A 19,527-nucleotide genomic window follows, 5' to 3' on the forward strand; every position below is an offset into this window, starting at 1 on the left:
AGGAAGAAAATATTAGTAATGGTATATACAATTTTACTAGGTCTAGCATGCTCCCTTAATTCCTCCTCCCCTTTATATCATGTTAAATGGCATCTGAATTTCCTAAGGGTGATGGAGTGATGTAGAACACACTGAATTCTGTGAGGAAATTGGATTACTATTTACTACAAGTTCCACTAAATCTTACTCACTGCTAGTAGTACAGAGAGATGCAACTGGTTTGAAATAAAAATGTGGCATTCTCTGTTGATTTTGAAGATACATAGCACTTTCATTCCTGGGGAAAATTTTTCTTTTTTTTTTTTTAAGCAAGCAGGAAGTAGGTTTATTGTAAAAGAGACAGAGATACAGATAGACTTCTCTGAAGAGAAGAAGGGACCCCAGAGCTGGGAATCCCCTGGGGAAATTTTTAACAGCATTGATTGTTAAAGCCAAGAGAGACAAACTGTAAAATGGGCAAATAATTAATGGTTTGTTCATGTATCGGTATGTAATACAACTGCGAAAAATGAACTAGACATAAAAATACCCATGAATCTCAGCCACTTACAGAAGAACATACAGGATCTGATTCAATTCTCTAAAGTATAAAATGTGTAAGAAATTAAATAACATGTGGTTTATTGACACAAAACTTAATAGCAGAGTGATAGCCCAGAAAATTGAGTAGGCCCTTGAGCGGGGTGGAAAGAAAATGAGGTGGGCGGGCAATCCAAGCTTCTAAAGTACTGGCACGATTCTATTTCATAAAATAGGTGGGCAGTACATATCTGCTTGACAGGCTGCCACAGCTCCACATCTTACAAAGGTACTCATCGGTGGTATTATTTTGTGTAGCCGTGTGGTTTTCAACAAATTTAGGAAGTCAAATGTTCTCTGTGAAGGAGGATTTTTTTAAATATTGGTAATTTGGCACACCGTTCAGCACTTTTGCCACTGTCTTGAAGGTTTCCAGTTTTAAAATCGATTTTCCAAGACTGAGGAATATTTTTACATTATTTTCTGCATCTCTTAATATATTTGAAGCTAGTTATTCTTTTTAAAACAAATTTTGTAGTAGTATATGGACAGTATGCTTTTATTTTATTTATTTTTAATCCAGTGCTAAGGATCCAACCCAGTGCCTTAGGTGTGCTAGGCAAATACTCTGCCACTGAGTTATAGCTCCAGCCCTGCAGTGAGTTATTCTTGTTCTGGGTTACTTATGCTAGCATAAAAGGTAAAAAAATGAAGTCTCAAAAATTATTCTGGTATTTCTTTTATTAATGCCATTTATTTTTGTCATTGTTGTTATAAAAGCAATGGAAATCATTAGTGAAAAAAATCAGAAAATGTAGTCAAAGTAAAAAAAAAAAAAAAAAAAAAGACAACAACACTAATCATCCCACCATCCAAAGTGTAAAAATCTTTTCAGATGATTTTTACTGCTGTTTGAGTTAATATAATTGTGGAGAAGTGCCAGGGAATGAAAGCTATCAAATTATGCTATGTCCATGTACAAATATATTACAATTATTTCTGTTTATATAAATCATTATAGTGCACTAATTTAAATAATAACAAAAATTATGATGATAATAATAGAAAGGAAATTAATAAAGCAAATGGATCAGGGGAGGGAGCAGAAAAGAGAAATTTTCTCAGGAATAAGACTGATAAAATTATGTTATGTGCATGTACAAACACATCATAATGAATACCACCATTATGTAAATTATATTGCACCAATAAAAAATAAATATATATGGGCTGGGGTTGTGTCTCAGCTGTAGAGCACTCACCTGGCACTTTCGAGGCCCTGGGTTCGATCCTCAGCACCACATAAAAATAAATAAAAATAAAGGTATTGTGTCCAACTACAACTAAAAAATAAATATTTAAATAAATATTTGAATATATAATAAAGCACTATATATATATAAAAGATATACACATATAATTATGGGAAGAGTGGTTATTTTTATAATGCATGTTCTATCAGCTTCCATAATTTATTTAGTCAACCTAAATAAAAAGGAAGAAAACTTTTAAATCCACCCCCTCTTTTTTTCTCTGTATCCTAACAGATTTATAAAATAATTCAGTTGGTTCCCCAAGTCAGGAAAAAAATAGAGCCCAAGTAGAGAATAGTATTGTTAAAAGTGTCAACTCCAATCAATTACTGATTTGGTTGCATGAGCTCTGTTTTGAGGCACTTTATGAAAAGCTGTGACTTCTCGGTGGTATGGAGGTCTCAGGAGACGGAAACTGTGTGGGAGCACTCAGGACCTTCCTCCAGTGTCTGCCATCCCAGTCTCCAGGGCCTCTGCTTATGTGTGACATTCCTCTGATACCTCTTGTTCTCTGGCTGGTGCTCTAGGATACTCAGTACCATAGTCTGCACTACTTTTTTGCCTCTGTCATTCGTAGCCTATTTTGAAAGGTACCTCGATTACTCTGATAAATAGAGAAAGCTTGTATAACTTGAGATCTTTAAGGCACCAAGCTTGCCTGGAAGTGGAAAAACTTACCCTTAAAATATCATAATGGATGCCAGGAAATCTGCTATGGAAAGTAGCATTTGAAATTTTAATGACTTAATTGGCATACTGTGCATTGCATCCTATCAAGAATTCCCTAGGAAGAACGTGGGAAAAGAAAGCAGCTGGGCCGCCATTCAGTGCTCATGCAGGTGACTATAGATGTTCATTTTTATGTCAGTTCTATGATGGCGAGAAGAGGAAAACAAACTGAAAAGAAATTACAGAGTATGGAATTGGATCAGCATCTCATGTATTAAATCACAATAAAATAGGAGACATCGCATCACACGTGTGCATTTTTATAAACTCTCCCAGTTACTACAAGCCCAATAACATAATTTGGTTTATTTCAATTGTAAAGTGTTTCAGTAGAATAGGTCTGGGCTCTAGGAAGGCTCCATTACCAAAAGGAAGGTTATTGGTTCCTGAAACAACATAAACTTTGCTAGAAACCATTTACCTAACTCTGATCCATCCACGTTGTTCCCACACGCTCAAAAGATTCTCCTTAATTGATTGCCCAAGCCTTCTCATGTGTGCTTCAAGAGAGCAACTTGGTATAGTGGCAAGAGCAGGAACTTTAAAATTTCTATACATCTTTAATTCTTGGTTCTTACATTCACTAGCTACTTGGCCTTGGGCACATGACTTGGCCACTCTGACTCTTGTCTGTAAAATAAAGACAGAATGCCTACCTTGCAGGAATGCTGTGAGGAGAAACAGGATAACATGTGAATATCACCTTGCACACTGGCAAGTTTAAGGAATGCCAGCCATGCCACTTTTGCCAGGGAAATAATAATCTAAGATTTCATACGTGAATGGCTAGTTATTTCCACTTCAAAAGTTTCTATGGATTTTGAGGCTATTTTCCCACAGCCTCCTTTTTCCAGCTTTAGGACACATTTTAAATTCATTCCTTTACAAGACTGCCTCTAAATATTTTGTAATCCTCTGGCCCGTTAGCTCTTCCACATGGTATGATCACAACAAGAGCAGCGAGCACTGATCTCGGACACACCATGGCTTGTCCACACAGAGTCAGAACTGAAGCCAACCGAGGAGCTGGGACTATGCACAGTGTTAGTAGTCATTCAAGCAGAAGTAGTTGAGGCTTGGAGGAAATGTTCATTTCTAGAGCATTGGGACAGGTGAGCTAGGCAGAGACTGATTTGGCCCTTCAGTGACCAAAAAAAAAAAAAAAAAAGAAAAATTTCAACCTTAAATCTATCACCTGCTTCTGATCTGGGTAACCCTCAGACTGAAACAACTCAGAGGCGCAGAAAATCTTGGAGTGTCAGAAAGAAGATGGAGATAGGAGAAGTAGGAAGTCTTTAGGCTTCTCTTTTCATCCTACAAGATGAATCCCTAAAAGTTCAGGAGACAGAAAAGTCAGAAATTCTCCCTCAATCTCAGGCAAACCAATATACTATCAATGGGAAGCCTTTAAGGTGTGACAGTCTTTAATGGCCACTGTTCCAATATACTACAGTGTAAGGCAGACACCCACCCTCACTTAGAGTGAAGCCCTTTATATTTTATAAAGTCCTTTTGCATACATACTTATGTCATTTTAATAACCAAATTAGGCAAGTGATATCTCCTCAAATTTCATTAAGTCAGAAAGTAAAGGCTTCTAATTCCACAGAGAATTCTTTTCCACTGGGCCATAGCTACTTCATTCCACTCCTTATTCATTCCAATCACCTGACCTCTTGGTCTGCATCTCAAAACCATCATCTTCAGAAAACACCCACCACAAATAGACATACAACTGGACAACCACAGCAAACCAGTTTAGAGTTTTGATGGGCATACAGAAATAGTTCACACAAGAGACAATACAAATAAACATGAACTTGGAACCAGAATGCTTGGGTTCAAATCCTCATTTCTCCACTTAGCTAAGTAACTGTGGCAAGGCACCTTCCTTCTATATTTAAGTTTCTTTATCTTTCAGATGGAGATATTAGTATCCAAATCGCAAAGTTGTTGAGAAGAACCACATAAGTTAATGTGTATAGAATACTTAGATAATGCTTGTTGTTTGGCATAAACTACAAGTGTAAGTTAGCTCATATTACTAAATTGGCAAACCAACTTTCTTTTTTTTATTCTTATGCTTTTTATTAGTGCATTATAATTAAAGATAATGGTGGGGTTTGTAGAGATATGCTCATAAGAGCCCATAAGTGCTCCATTCATTCCTGAGTTTCGACACTTTTTTTTACCCTTCTCCCTCCCCCTAACCTCTTTCCTCTACTGGTTTCCCTTCTACTTATTTTTTAATTGATGCATTATAAACTAACATAAAAATGGGATTCATTGTGACATAGTCAAACATGCATATGGCATTGTTTTGGCAAATCAACTTTCTCACTCAAGGATTGCAGGCGCTACAACAAAGGAGAAATAGAAATATCCACTCCACTCTGAAGTACTGTTTTATTCCCAGCAGGGATCACCATCATTTTTCTCATTTTGTAGATTTTCAGACAATTTATGAAAATACATTTTTTTTAAAAAATATCTATGGTATAGTTCATACTTGAAGCAGAATAAGCAATTTCAGCTACCTTAAGCCGATCATCTATTGCTAGCTCATAGTTAAGACCTTTCACACCCTCCAAAATAATAATTTAAATCTCTTAAACTCATCAGCACAGGTATCCAAGTCCTTCTGAAGCAGAATTCTCTCACATTGAACCTTCATCTTAACACAGAAAAGATCAACCTCTAAGAGGCATACAATCTACCAATTATATGCCTACCCTTCTTCATATCGAATGTCTATCAAATGCCAGGCACAGTCCTGACCTTGAGGAATAACATGTTAAACTGTACAGACACAGTCCCTTCTATCATAGAACTTAAAAATTGTGAGAATCGTGTGCTTTTCAATACAGTAACTGCTGATTGCATGTGACTATTTGAATGTCAAACTCATTAAAATTAAATGAAAATGAAAAAATTTTTCTCATTCCTACAATCCACATTTCCAGTGATTGACAGCTATAAGTTCCTAGTTACTCCTATACTGGACGGTACAGAGAAGGGATAGCTCTAACCTTGTAGAAATTTCTCTCGGTTATTGCTGACCTAGAGGAAGACAAAAGTAAATAAACAGGCGACGAGAGCATGGCATGCACATTAGCTTTCTATTACTGTAACAAAATGTCTGAGATGATCACATTATAAGATGGAAAGTTTTATTTTGGCTCACGGTTTTGCAGGTTTCAGTCCACTGATTTGGGCCTGTGGCAGCAAATTATATCATAGCAGGAACATGTGGTAGGGTGAGCCTGTTGGCTTCATGGCGGCTAGGAGTAAAAGAGGGAGGAAGAAGCAGTGGTACCAATATCACCTACAAGGGCACACCCCCTAGTGACCCAACTTCCTTCTACTTCCACAGCCTCAGCCCTTAAAGGTTCCTCCACTTTGCAACAGTGCCACAGGCTGGTGACCAAGCCCTTCATACATGGATTTCTGGGATAACGCTCATCCCAACCACAGCAGTGTGAATATGATTTGATGCAGAAACACAGGACGCTAAGAGAAAAAACCTCTAATGCAGACTCAAGAGGGAGAGGGGGATCGGGGAAAATTTCTTAGTGATATTGAAACCAAGACATAAAACGGCAACTTCCCTGTTGCAAAAGTTGCGCAAGCCGTTTTCAGAATGTAGGCATAGAACTCTAGGCCCTGATCTAAAATGACCTTGAGTGCCTGGTGGAACCAAAAGTTCCTGAGGTGGAGAACCTGGGGAATGAGAACAGGACCTCGAGGAATAAGATTAGAGGTGAGGGTTGCTGTCAGGAGTTGCAAGACAAACCAGAATCACTCACAAGTTCTGCCTGCACAGGCACACCGGGTGTGGACTGTTGTACCCAGACTCCCGGTTACATTCAATGAGCCTTCTATTTCCTCTTACCCTGGGAGCTTAAATTCCTTTGCCATTAGTCAAGTGGGAAGACAGATTGGAGCATGTCTCCTATCTCCTTGTGAGTAGACCTTTTCATAATCACTGCCTAACAATTATACAAAAAAGTGTGATTCATTGTGATATATTCATATAAGCAAATCACATAATTTAGTTTATTTCATTCCCTAGTACCTTCCCTTTCTCCTCCTCCCTCCCCTCATTCTCTTCTTCTCCTCTATTTTATTTTTATGAAATGTCATATTTTTCCCTTTTTATCTCTTGCTTCCACATCTGAGAGAAAACATACAATCCTTGACTTTCTGAATCTGGCTTATTTCACTTAACATGATGTTTCCCCATTCCATCCATTAAACAGCAAATAACATGATTTCATTCTTTTCCATGGCTGAATGAAACTCCATTGTATATAAATACCACAATTTCTTTATCCATTCGTCTGTGCCAGGCACCTGAGCCGGTTCCATAACTTGGTTACTGAAATTGTGCTGCTATAAACATTGCTATGCATATATCACTATGGTATGATGACTTGAGTTCTTTTAGAGAAATACTGAGGAATGGTATTGTTGTGGGGCAGGTCGCTCAGAAAATACATCAACTCCCAGCTCATCCAAATTGAAGAGTCTTTATTTATGTGGCTGGCTGGAGACTGGCCCCCACAGGACCCATAACTGTCTCTGCAAGGAACAGCTTCAGCCTGAGTATTTTAGGATATTTAAAGGCAAAAACCGTATCTGGTCTGACACAGCTGCAAGCAAGCCGGTACAGAAGCTAAATTGGGCAGTTAGCGAGACAATGCAGTAGGCACCTTGGTATTTCCCACGGGATTTTCCAGGTTGGCACAGCAGCAAGCAAGCAGAAGGAAAGTGGGTCAAAATGACCCTAGTTCAGTACACGTTAGAGAATGGTTACTAATTTCTACACGATCAGTCTCTGACAAGGTACATTGCCCAAGAAAAATGGAAACCAAAGAGAACAATTTCACATTATATAAGAATCGCTCATTTGTGTTGCCAAGTATGTTGTGCTAGGTAACTATTAATGCGTACAGAGGTGGGGCTTTCCCACAGGAGAAGCATTTCTTACATGATATGGAGTCTCAGGGTAAAATGGAGTCTGTTTGGTCATTGCCTGTATAGCCGGCCCATAACAGTATAATTGGGTCATATATTGGTTCCATTCCTAGTCTTTAAAAGAACTTCCACACTGATCTCCACAGTGGTTATACTAATTTACAATTCCTCAAACACTGCTTAAATGTTCTTTTCCCCCAACATCCTCACCAACATTTATTATATGTATTCTTGATGTTTGCCATTCTAACTAGAGGGTAAACCTTTAATAAAGCTCTTTATTTTGGCAAAAACCCAGTGCCATAGTATTGGCTTTCATGTGAGTCAGGCAGTGAGCCCTGACTCAGTATCAGTCGTCTAACCTGAGACTTGTTTGTCTATTAAACATCTTCTGAGCACTTACAAGGTACCACCTGCCATGTACCACGTCCAGGAAATACAGAAGAATGATATAAGCTAGAGACTCCCACAGGCTCTTCTTCATAAGGCCTCAACAGAGGAGGACAATAAGCATGCTGTCTCAAGATGATTTGTGGTTAAGGTGAGTGCTACGGAGGAAAAGAATAGGTGACAGAGAGAGAGACTGCTTCAGCTGGCTTACAAGTCAGAACCCAGCTGAGTTCAGGAATCATAAATATATAACGACAGGAGCTTCATGGATTTGTGATTTTCCCCATCAGTGCTCAGTAACCCTGGAGAAGGTTCAAAACAGGCAGAGAGTCAAACTCCTGCAACAGAAGGATGGTTGAACTGCGGAATTCAAGATGCAGGGAAGGGTCGTTGAAGTTCTGGACCATGGAATCCAAGTGCAACAGTAAAGCAGTGAAGGCAGGTTGGGCTAAGGTACACCAAGAAAATGGAAAAGTCAAACTGCAGATCTCAATGAGGCAGGAGAAAAAGGGCAGAGACAACTGGGGAACAGAACTGGAGGGAGAGATGGAGAAGTAGGTAGGATATGGTCAGAGCAAAATGTTCAAATTTTATTGTTCACATTAAAAAAAAAAAAATCCTGAAAGTAGCTATAGCACCAGGTGGACAAAATGTTCTAGTAGTAAAAGGCAAGGTAGATTAAAAATCCCCAGGAGCAAGACTCTGACTCACACCATGATGCACAATTTGGAACACTCCCCACAGGTTGTCACAGACCTGCTTGACTGTTGTTTTTCCTCATAGAGACTACAGACCCATCATGCCACTTGGTGCCTGATTCTAGAGGCAGCTTCTTTCTTTTTTTTCAGGTCACCTGCTTGAACTGAGTATGGGACCACAACCACACCTGTCTGGTGTCTGCTTGGATTAGCAGCAAGTCCCAGATTCCCTGGCTAGAACGTGCTCCTTGACCCTCTGGGCAGAGAGCTTTCTACAGCTCTGGCAGCTCTTCTGCAAGAGAAGAACAACTCTCTCCAGAACCTTCCCCTCTCCAGCTGCCTCACAGATCTTGCCTCTCTTCTCATTTGCTCTTCAATAGCCTCTCTACAGAACAGATTTGAAGCATTAAAAGAAATTGTAGGTGTAGTTTTCTCCTTTCAATTTCTTACAAATCATTCTCTCTCCCAGATTCGCCCACACCAACAAAAGGAGGATGTGAGAGGATTTCAAAAATAATTGCAGAAGCTATTTTGGAACCTCATTAAGCAATGAGGGCTGGCATAAAATCTGTTCTGGCTACTATTTCCCCCCAAGGATTGGTAACATATAGCTCTTTTCTCATCTTGAATTTTTTTTTTTTTAAACAGAGCTAAGGGGAAACCCTACCTGTTTTGTTTTGCAGAGATTTTCACCTTTCTCCAAGCAGGGGTTAGTATACATGTGGGTCCGGGTATTTAAATGTTAATGCTGTGTTGGGAGGATGAAGTGCCAATATTATTGTCTGCCTGTCAGGTGATCTGAAAAGCCCATGAGGAGAAGATAGAAAGAGACTATTCCAGCATAGGGCAACCAAGGCAGAGCCACAGTGACAAGAACAACTGGAGCAATACAGCACCTTACAGGCATGGACTCCACAGGGACTCCACGGCCACACTGCCCACGACTGTGGCCATAGCCAGTCATGGCTCTCATGTAGAACTGAATGTGCAGCTGAAGGGTTGAATATGACATTGTATTTAATTCAAAATTAAAACACATAGTTCATTTACCGGAAAATAAATATGATTGAAATGATGAATATATAAACCTACATCTTTAGCTGTAAATTTTGTGAAATGTAAACACAGATTAAGTATTTCTGATTAAATTTCATCATCAGAATTGAGACTAAAATATACAACATGTTTTGAAGATTTAGCACAAAAAAAATGTAAAATGCATTATTAATAATTTTGTGGTGATTGCATGTTGAAGTGATAACATTTTAGGTACAGAGTGTAATCAAACATTTTAAATTGACTTTGTTTGTTTTTACTTTTTTAATGTATCGACTAGAAAATTCACAATTGCATGTGTGCTCACAATATATTTCTGTTGAATAGTACTTTTCCAGAGCATGGACTACATGGGTTCACAATCTCAACCAATTTCTAGCTATGAAATAAGCTGAAATATATTTTCTTGGCCTGTTATTTTTTTAAAAAAAATGTCCAATAGTATCTACTCCATAGAATTAATGTGAAGTATAAGTGAATTATGAGTAATGCATATAATTAAAGAATAATCCATAGAACCTAGTGCACTCATTATATGCTACTATTATATTATTCTGTTTATAGTTGCATTGGTGAGGGGACAGCAAGATGCTAGATGAGAAAATGATATGTCAGAAAGAAAGAACTTTTCAGTCTGGGTGTGGTGGCTTAGGCCTATAATCCCAGCAGTTATGGAGGCTGAGGCAGGAGAATCATGAGTTCAAAGCCAGACTCAGCAACTTAGTGAGACCTCTCTCTAAATAAAATATAGGGCCGAGGGGCAGGGCTGGGGATGTAGCTCAGTGGTCAAGCACCTCTGGGCTCAAACCCCAGTACCAAAAACAAAACACAAACAAACAAAACCCCTTCTCTTTTTTATGGAAGGTTCGTACCAAACATCCTCTTGGATCTGAATGAAAAATACCTAAACCTTGCTCCCAGGGTGGCCCTCGTATATTAGGACTCCAATGACATCTTCTCACATTCTGTGGGTCAAAAAGCTCTCTGTCATGTCCATACTTCTCACAAGAGTCCAAAGGTAGAGCTAATGAAGAAGTACCCCCAATTTAATTTAGAAAGGAGCATTAATAAAGATGCGGCACTGAGCCAGAAGTGTGAAGTTGTTCTGCCACTGAAGGTCATCAGTATCTTGGGGCTCTGTTACTCCACCAATTAAATAGGAATAACAGAAGGTGCTATCAGGAGGATTAAATAAGGCAGTAGGACAGAGAGAGCTCTGCAAACTACATAGCACTCTGCCAATGTCAATGCCTTCTACTTTTAGAAGCATTGTAGGAATAGCTTTCCTCCCAGATAAAACATGCTGTTGTTTCTGTGGGATTTTATAATTTAAGTCAAATTATTCCATCTTTATATCAATCTAAATTTCCTCCAAATTGTTCTGCTATTGTTTGGATATGAGATATCCCCCAAAAGCTCTTGTGTTAATGCAGGAGGTGCAATGATTAGATTTTGAGAACTGGAACCTCATTGGTAGACGGATCCATTTAATGGATAATTAATTTGAATAAACGAATTGGGTGGTAACTAGGGCAGGTGAGGAATGAATGGCTGGAGGAAGTCCCTGGGGGTGTAATCTTGAGGTTCATATTCTACCCTGGCTCCTTGGGAACGCGCTCTCTGTTCCCGGCTGCCGTGAGCCGTGTGGCTTTCCCCCACTATGCCCTTTCACTGTGATGCTCTGCCTCATCTGAGACCCAAAGCAATGGCATCACTAACCATGGACTGAACCTCTGAAACCATGAGCCGCTATAAACGTTTCCTTCTCTAAGCTGTTCTTTTCGGGTATTTTGACTACAGCACTGAAAATCTAATACATGGTCTTATAATAAAATATTGAAATCCTATGCTATAACATTTCAGATACTCCTTTAGAAAATAAAAATGCAAAAGATATCCACTCACTTGAAGGATAAACTAGTAAAATTACTATAGGCTATTAACATTTCAGCTCTTTATACCTAGCCAGGCACTTGGAAAGTCTTTGAGGAAGTGGGTCAAATATCATGAAAATTTTCACTAGTTCTTACACTCATTCATTCAACAAATATATATGGCCAAGGAGATTACTGAAACAAGGGAGATTAGGATGTAGGGGGAAGTGGATGACTTGACTTAAATTAGGTAGTCAGACTGTGCTTCATTGAGAAGGTAACGTTTAAGCAAAGATGTCAAGGATCTGATTAGGTAGGTATCTGGAAAGAGCATTACAGAAATACAAAACAACTTACATGAAAACTCCAAGCAGCGGCACACCCAAGACATCAAGGAACCATAGAGAACCTGCTGTGGTTGCAGAAGAGTAAGAGTAAGACCTTCTCCGGCTTCCGGCTTTAACTCTGAAGCAAATGAGAAGTCACACCTAGTCAATCTGCATTCAGAAACTGTCAAGTGGTCAGACAGAAAAATCCTTAAGAAAGGGTTATATGCAAGAAAGCAGTGTGCTGTGTGGGTGAAAATGGGTAGAGTTTAGATTTTTTTAAAGTTATTAAATACTTGATAGTTCCTCCAATCTGGATTCCAAAAGCCTCTACTTTTCCTTCCATACAGATTGTATGGCAGGTTTACTCAACATATGGGTGGAACCGACCACATATGACACATTTGGTCAACTTGCTGGCTCATGAAATCAAGGAAGGATGAACCAGTAGCAACATCCAAGAAGAGAATACCCTTTAGTTCTTCAGAAGAGGAACAGGGAGAGTGACTATGGATCTTTAATTGAGGCAAAATATATACCACATAAAATTTATATATCACATAATATTATTTTAGCCATTGGCAGCACTAAGCATGACATATTCACAATTCTGTGTGTTCACCATTACTGTTTATTCCCAGAATGTCTCATCACTCCCAACTCCCTTGCATTTTAATGTTCATTCTGACCCTTTCCTTACCTCTCCCTTACACTTACCCAGTATGGTCCATGAGGACCACATGGCTGACAAACTTCTGATCTGGATTTGGTGGCACCTCAGTGTCACCAAATACAACTCCTATTAATCTTCACTTTCTTTTTCTAAAACCTCCTATATGGTCTCAATGTGCCCAGTTTACAAGCAAACACAAAGAGAGAAAGATAAAACAAAGCAGTTCCTATATTCCCCATGCTTTCTGATAAATAGTAAATACCACGTAACACAGTACTAACCAAGCAAGTTGGCAGGGTGGGTCTTACAGGAAACTTTGTGAAAGGTGGGGTGGAGGCAAAAAAGTCATCCTTCATCTACATTTTTGCATATCTACTTCTACTGCCTTGAAGAGAAGGTGAGAATGGCATTGAGAGAGCCATTTACAGTCCTGGGCTGTAAAGCACACACGAAGTATTACTGAGTAGATAGAAGTATCTATTCCAGATCTGAAAAATTTTGCAAAGCTATTGTACTAAGCCTGGGTGTTTTACATGTAAGAAAAAATGAAACATTAGATCAAATGACTGTTTAAGCCAATGCTTTTGCTGTTGCTTCCTGTTCACTCAAGTCTGTTACTGTCCAGTGAATACAAGTCATAACTGCCACGGGCCCCCTTCATCCTTGGTTCTCCCCAACCCGCCTCTCCTCCCTGACACACTCGCCCACACCAGCAGGAAGAACAGCTTTGCCTTTGAACTCTAGCTGTCAATCAGGTTCCTCCCATCTCTAGGAAGCTCCTTATACCTTTTCTTTCTGTAGAGTGTTACATCCTCTGGAATCGGTTTGGAAGCTGCAGAAAGTTATGCTTTTTATGGTGAAAAGAAATACCACCAAAAGTTCTTCCTCCTGAGGATTGAGCCATCTCCTCCCTTAGACTTCAGAAGAAAGATGAGATACATGAAAGACAACGCAGAAAAGCAACAAAGTGTCATGCATAAGTAAGTACCCACTTTGTTTGATGGTCCCTTTAACCAGATGCCCACAAAGTACTTTTCTTTAGCAGCCAAATATCTTTTAGGCATAAAAATCCCTAATACCGGGCTGGGGATGTGGCTCAAGCGGTGACGCACTCGCCTGGCATGCGCGGGGCACTGGGTTCGATCCTCAGCACCACATAGAAAATAGAATGAAGATGTTGTGTCCACCGAAAACTGAAGAATAAATATTTTTTTAAAAATTCTCTCTCTAAAGAGGGGAGGGGAGGGGAGGGGAGGGGGGATAGTAGAGGATAGGAAAGGCAGCAGAACACAACAGACACTAGTATGGCAATATGTAAATCAATGGATGTGTAACTGATGTGATTCTGCAATCTGTATATGGGGTAAAAATGGGAGCTCATAACCCACTTGAATCAAATTGTGAAATATGATATATCAAGAACTATGTAATGTTTTGAACAGCCAACAATAAAAAATTTAAAAAAAAAAATTCTCTCTCTAAATTGGGAGTTCATAACCAACTTGAATCTAATGTATGAAATATGATATATCAATAGCTTTATAATGTTTTGAACAACCAATAAAAAAATAAATTAAAAAAATAAATAAATAAATAAAAATAATAAAAATTCTCTCTCTCTCTCTGTCTCTCTTTAAAAAAAAAAAAATCCATAATACCTAATGCTTCTAAAAGTAAGCAAGTGCAGAGAAATCAAAGCAACACTGCTCCTCCTCCATGACAGAATAAGAGTACATTAGATGAGGCACAGATAATGCCATCAGGAAACATTACCAAAGACATTGAAATTAATTAAATTATGTTAGTCATTGTTTTAGCCAAGTTAAAAACAAAAAATAGATCGATTGGGATTCTGATAACTTGCAGGACATCCTGGAAAGCAATTCATATGGCATGTTAAGTCGTAATGAATAGTTATAATTTTGACATAATAAAATTGCACTCAAGGGATATAGCTTGTGAAACAGAGAAGATGTTCACATTACAGTTAAGTATAAAGAAAATGTGAAATGTTAATTTTTTTCTATTTAATATTATATCAAATATATTTAATATTATATTATTTTTTCTATTTAATATTTATATCTAATATATTCTATTTTTTTTCTTTTTTTCTATTTATGATAGAAAAATTAAAAGTAAAGAGTCCTAATTCAATAAATAGTAAAGCAACTTGCTAGATTCCTTACGAAGCACTGAGATACAGTTCAGAAAGGGCAAATAAACGCCATGCTTGAATGGGACTTAGAATCTAGTGGGAAAAACAAATAAAAAGAGAGGTTAAGTGGTGATAATATCAATGAGAAAAGAAAGACAGGGAAAATAACTAAGACAAAATGATGGAGTCTGGAATTGAATTTAGGTCATTTGAACTGATAGTTTCCTTAATGTTTTACCAACTTGCTTCAAACAGATCTCCAAAGACTCAAGAAATGCACTGAGATCTACTACTCTAAACTGTCCATGGGGTGGGGAAAATTGTTATGTAGGAGTTATGAAGAGGAGAGTGCTTCAAGCACTTGTCCAAGAGGGCAGGTAACTTTGCTAAGCCATGGAACCTACCTGACACTGACCAGCTTCTAGGACAAAGGTCAACATAGAGCCTGGGACCCTCCCTTCAGCCTCTTCTCTGATCTCTGAGCAGGTGGCTCAGACTAAGACCATGAACCTACTTTTACACAAACCCTATCTCTATCTCAGGAGCTATTCTATGGCATCTTACTGTGAGATCAAGAATCTGAGCTGCCACCAAACTTGGGTGTATAGCCATATGTTTATGTTTATATTAGAAGCACCATTTGTGCACAAAAGGTTTAAATTCTTTGTTCGCTTAGTCCTTCTCACTGTGCCCTTACTATATACCAACTCTGTTGTACTCAAAAGTGCCATTTTTAAAACTATGCATATTTCCATAGTTTTTAATGTAGCCCAGCTACTAACTTCAGATGCAGCTGTTTCCAACTTTGAGCGAATTATCTAGGATGGCAAAGATAAATGTAAAGTATATCTTAGAGCAATAGTCAACCTACTGCCAGACCAAGAGAAGCTGCTTGACTAAGAGTAATCTGTTACCTTGATCAACTTTGCTGCCTCAAACCTGTTCACGTAAAATCAAAAAATTAAAAGGACACCATGTCTCTCCCCCAATTCCTGCCCCTCCAGATTAAAGAAATGGAGCCTGTACCAAGCAGAATACTCTGGTAAAGCCCTTCAACAGATAAATATTGCTTTTTCCCTGGAGAAAGCATCATCTGTTCACATTGCTCTTTCTTTTCACACAGGTTCAGAAATTATAGCATCTAGAAAGCATTGAGAAGAGTTGGGGGTTGGGAGGGTGACGGACCCTTGGGGTCACACTCAGTTTCCCACCTAGGGAACCAGAGGTCCTCACCATAGAGTGTTTCGGCAGTGAGAGAGGCAGGTAGAATTTTGACAGCAACTCTCACTGGGGATGGTTCTCTTGTAATCTGGTAGTTAGCATCTACAATAAACAGCAGGACAAGGCTCAGCCCAGTTAGCAACAAAGTCACGCTCCTTAAACACGAGATCACAACAGTCACCACAGTGAGATCAGGTACAACTGGGCATGTTACTCTGCTCTTCAATGTCAGGTTGGACTGATGATCATTCTAATAGAAAAGTAGGCAGGAAATGAGGCCAAGGACAGCCCAGATCTCTCTGGAATATGCTGGCTAGGTAGAGAATTCTCCTTTTTTGAAGAGGCCAAAACAACCTGGCACAGGGCCTAATAAGATGCATTACAGAATAAAGCAAAAGAGACCTTGCTGTGTTTGGGAGCTAGATACAGGTGGTCCTTCTACAACACTGTGAATGTTCTAACTACCACAGAATTGTTCAGTCTGAAGTGGTTAGTTTTGTTATATGTAAAGAATATCTTAGAGCACTAGTCAACCTATTGCCAGACTATGAGAAGCTACTTGATTAAGAGTAATCTATTACCTTGATCAACTTTGCTCAGACTAAGACCATGATCCTACTTCTACATAAACCCTATCTCTATCTCTGAAATGGAAAAAAATATATAATGCGTGTTCCTCATTTGGAAATGGAAAACTTGCTCCTAAAAATTTACTTAAAAAGTGCTACACCTGGAAGCAATTTCTGGCTTTAAGAAAATAACATGTCCCCACAAAATTCATGACATAAGATATATCTCTATATGTGTGTGTATTTACATATATATAAATTATACATGTATAGTATGTTAATGCAAGTATGAATATGTCACAATGAATCCTACTATTATATATAATTATAATGCACCAATAAAAATCATTTAAAAAGATTACTACTAATATATTTTCAAAAGAGGAAAGCAAACATAGAAAAATAAATATAATATGAAAATAAACAAGATAGTAACACATAATCCAAATGTATCAATTATCCCAGTACATGTAAACTAAACTCACAAGTTAAAACAGACAGACTGCATTAAAACACATTGCAGTTTTTGTGCTATTTATGAAAGATAGACCTAAAGCATAAAAATACTGAAGAGCTGAAAAGGAAAAAAAATGTGAAGATATATTATATCAGTCAGATGATAACTGCAAACAGCTAGCACAGCTATATTAATATTAGTCAGAGAAGACTTTAAGACAAATAGCATCATTAAGGACAGAGTTGCTATACAATGATTAAATGTTAAAGTCACCAAAGCAAAATAACAATTCTAAACATGTATGCACCTCATTAAATAGACTCAACAGAAATAAATAAAAATAGATGGACCTCCATGAACAAATTGATAAATCTGCTATGATAGTGAAGAGACTATAGAACACTTATTTCAATAACTTATGATTCAAGCAGCTAAAAAAAATGTAGAAAAAAACATAGTGAAGTTGAACAACACAATTATCGACTCTGACCAAACGGAATACTTAAAAAATATTTTTAATATATTCAATAGGTATAGAAAAGATATCTCAACAAACTTCATGGAACATTCAGCTAAGAATCTAATTTGTTCTCTTAACCTTAGGAAATTTAACTATGGCTACAGGAATAGTGGAGTCCAATGTTGAATGAACTGAAATATATTTTCTGACATAATCAATTGAAGGAAATATAAATTAAAATATGTAATAGAAAAAAATGCAAAAGTCATATCTAAGTTTTGGAATGAAATTTTACCTACTAGTTTTTTTTTTAAACTACAAGAATACTGTACAATAGAGTTTTGTACTCTGATGTTTTTAACCTAATGTTATATCATAGATGTTTTGTCATGCCATTATTCTTATCTTTCATCTAGGAACAGCTCTCCAGCTCCTAAGTTTCTCTCTCCTTCAGCCAGAAGTCAAAAGCCCTCTTCTAAATATAAAGTCCTATCAATAAGACACCTGCAGACCAACACACCCAGAACATCAGAATTCCTTTTAGACTCCGTCTGGGTCAACCCCCTGAACAATGTATTTTCATTCCTACTGCAGCCAAATGCATTTTCTTTTGTTAAGATCTCAGTTGCAGTAAAATAAAAGATGACTTCTGTTCCTTCAATCAACTGAAGTTTAGAATCAGACTGGCTACAGCTTTCTCTTTTCTGGGATATAGTCAATAGTCTTTCCACCACGGAAATCCATACCTACTACTTCTGATTAGCAACTAGAGCTACCCAGAGCTTTTTCTAGAAAACTTCCCTCGGGCCTTACCTCTCTGCAATCTCTTTGCACAGCAGCTCGGTCCTTAAGTCAGAGTTTCAGAGATGAGTAGGCATCTTACCCAGTAGAACCATACCTCGGATAGAGCTCATCACTCACTCATTAATGGCGGGACCTGAGGAGAGGTTTTGATAAATTACAAGGAAGAAGTGCCATTGGCTACTTTTGCTTGGAAGCTTGACAGCACTTATTCAACTGAGCGCCAAACACTGGGAAAGGGCCCAGTTGTTACGGGATTTAAAGACTCCACCCCAACAAAGTTCATTGCTTTCTGTTTCCTTTTTCACATAAGCCTGAACAATTTTTCTAATAACTCGAGATCTTGGCCAAAGAGGGAAGTGAAAGCCAAAAGCTCTTTTTTTTAAATTTTGTATCTGTTATGTTTTAGATATGAGGTGTCCCCCAAAAATACTCATGTGTGAGACAATGCAAAATGTTCAGAGGTGATGTGATTAGATTATGAGAGTTTCAATCTAATCAGTGGTCTAATCCAATGATGTGGATCAACTGGGCACGTAGAGTGTGGCTGGAGGATGTGGGTCCCTGGGGGCTCACCTTTGGGGTTTACATGTTGTGCCTCTGCTGATTACTATGTCCTGAGCTGCTTTCCTCCTCCATGCCCTTCCACCATGACGCTGTGCCTCACCTAGGGTCCAGAGCTATGGAGCCAACTGACTATGAACTGAACCTCTGAAACCATGAGCTAAATAAACTTTTGCTTCTCTATTTGGTTCTTGTCAGGTCTTTGGGTCCAGTAATTAAAAAAAAAAAAAGAACTGACTAAAACAATAATTCCATGTTTCAAAGGAGTTTCAGAGTAGTGGAAAAAAAGAGAATGCAGTGGTCCCCTTATTTGAAGCCTTGCTCTCCTGGTTTCAGGCACCTTCAGTCAACCATTAACTTGTATCTACCCCCAGAAGATGGGCAAGTACAGTACAAGTAGAAATCCTGAGAAAGAGAACATATTCCCATAACCCTGATTTCAATGTATTGTCATGACTATTTTATTTTATGACTAGCTATTGTCTTCATTAGCTTTGCAGCACTGTGACCAAAATGCCTGATAAGAACAACTGAAAGGAGAAAAAAAATTGACTTAGGGCTCACCGTTTCAGAGGTCTGAGTTCATGGGTGGCTGAGTTCATTGCTCTGGGCCCCAGGTGAGGCAGAACTTCATGAAGAAGGGGATGGCAGAGGGAAGTGCTCATCTCATGGCATCCAGGAGGCAGAGAGAAAGAGAAGTGAAAAGCAACCAGAGGGAAGATGCACCCTTCCAGGGCACATC

At 38.4% G+C, this 19,527-nt stretch overlaps 1 protein-coding gene across 8 annotated transcripts in view; it reads right to left on the minus strand.

The window, feature by feature from the left end:
* Positions 1 to 18,488, minus strand: part of Aim2 (absent in melanoma 2) — a 78,392-nt gene extending 59,904 nt beyond the window's left edge. For 2 of the 8 annotated variants that reach the window (XM_058574113.1, XM_046429052.2), the window contains exons 1-2: positions 18,234 to 18,488; positions 11,914 to 12,021 (exon numbers count right to left, since the gene is read on the minus strand). The gene's annotated coding sequence lies outside the window, so the exon portion shown is untranslated. Of the gene's footprint in view, positions 1 to 1,781; positions 1,800 to 5,745; positions 5,874 to 11,913; positions 12,022 to 18,233 lie in introns of those variants that run through there. The other 6 variants (XM_058574112.1, XM_046429051.2, XM_046429050.2 and 3 more) reach the window with 4 other exon arrangements.
* Positions 18,489 to 19,527: the final 1,039 nt, after the last annotated feature.

Source organism: Marmota monax, unplaced genomic scaffold, assembly GCF_021218885.2.
Source record: "Marmota monax isolate L192 unplaced genomic scaffold, Marmota_monax_Labrador192_F-V1.1 WCK01_AAM20220418_F8-fsc00145, whole genome shotgun sequence".
Lineage (NCBI taxonomy): Eukaryota > Metazoa > Chordata > Mammalia > Rodentia > Sciuridae > Marmota > Marmota monax.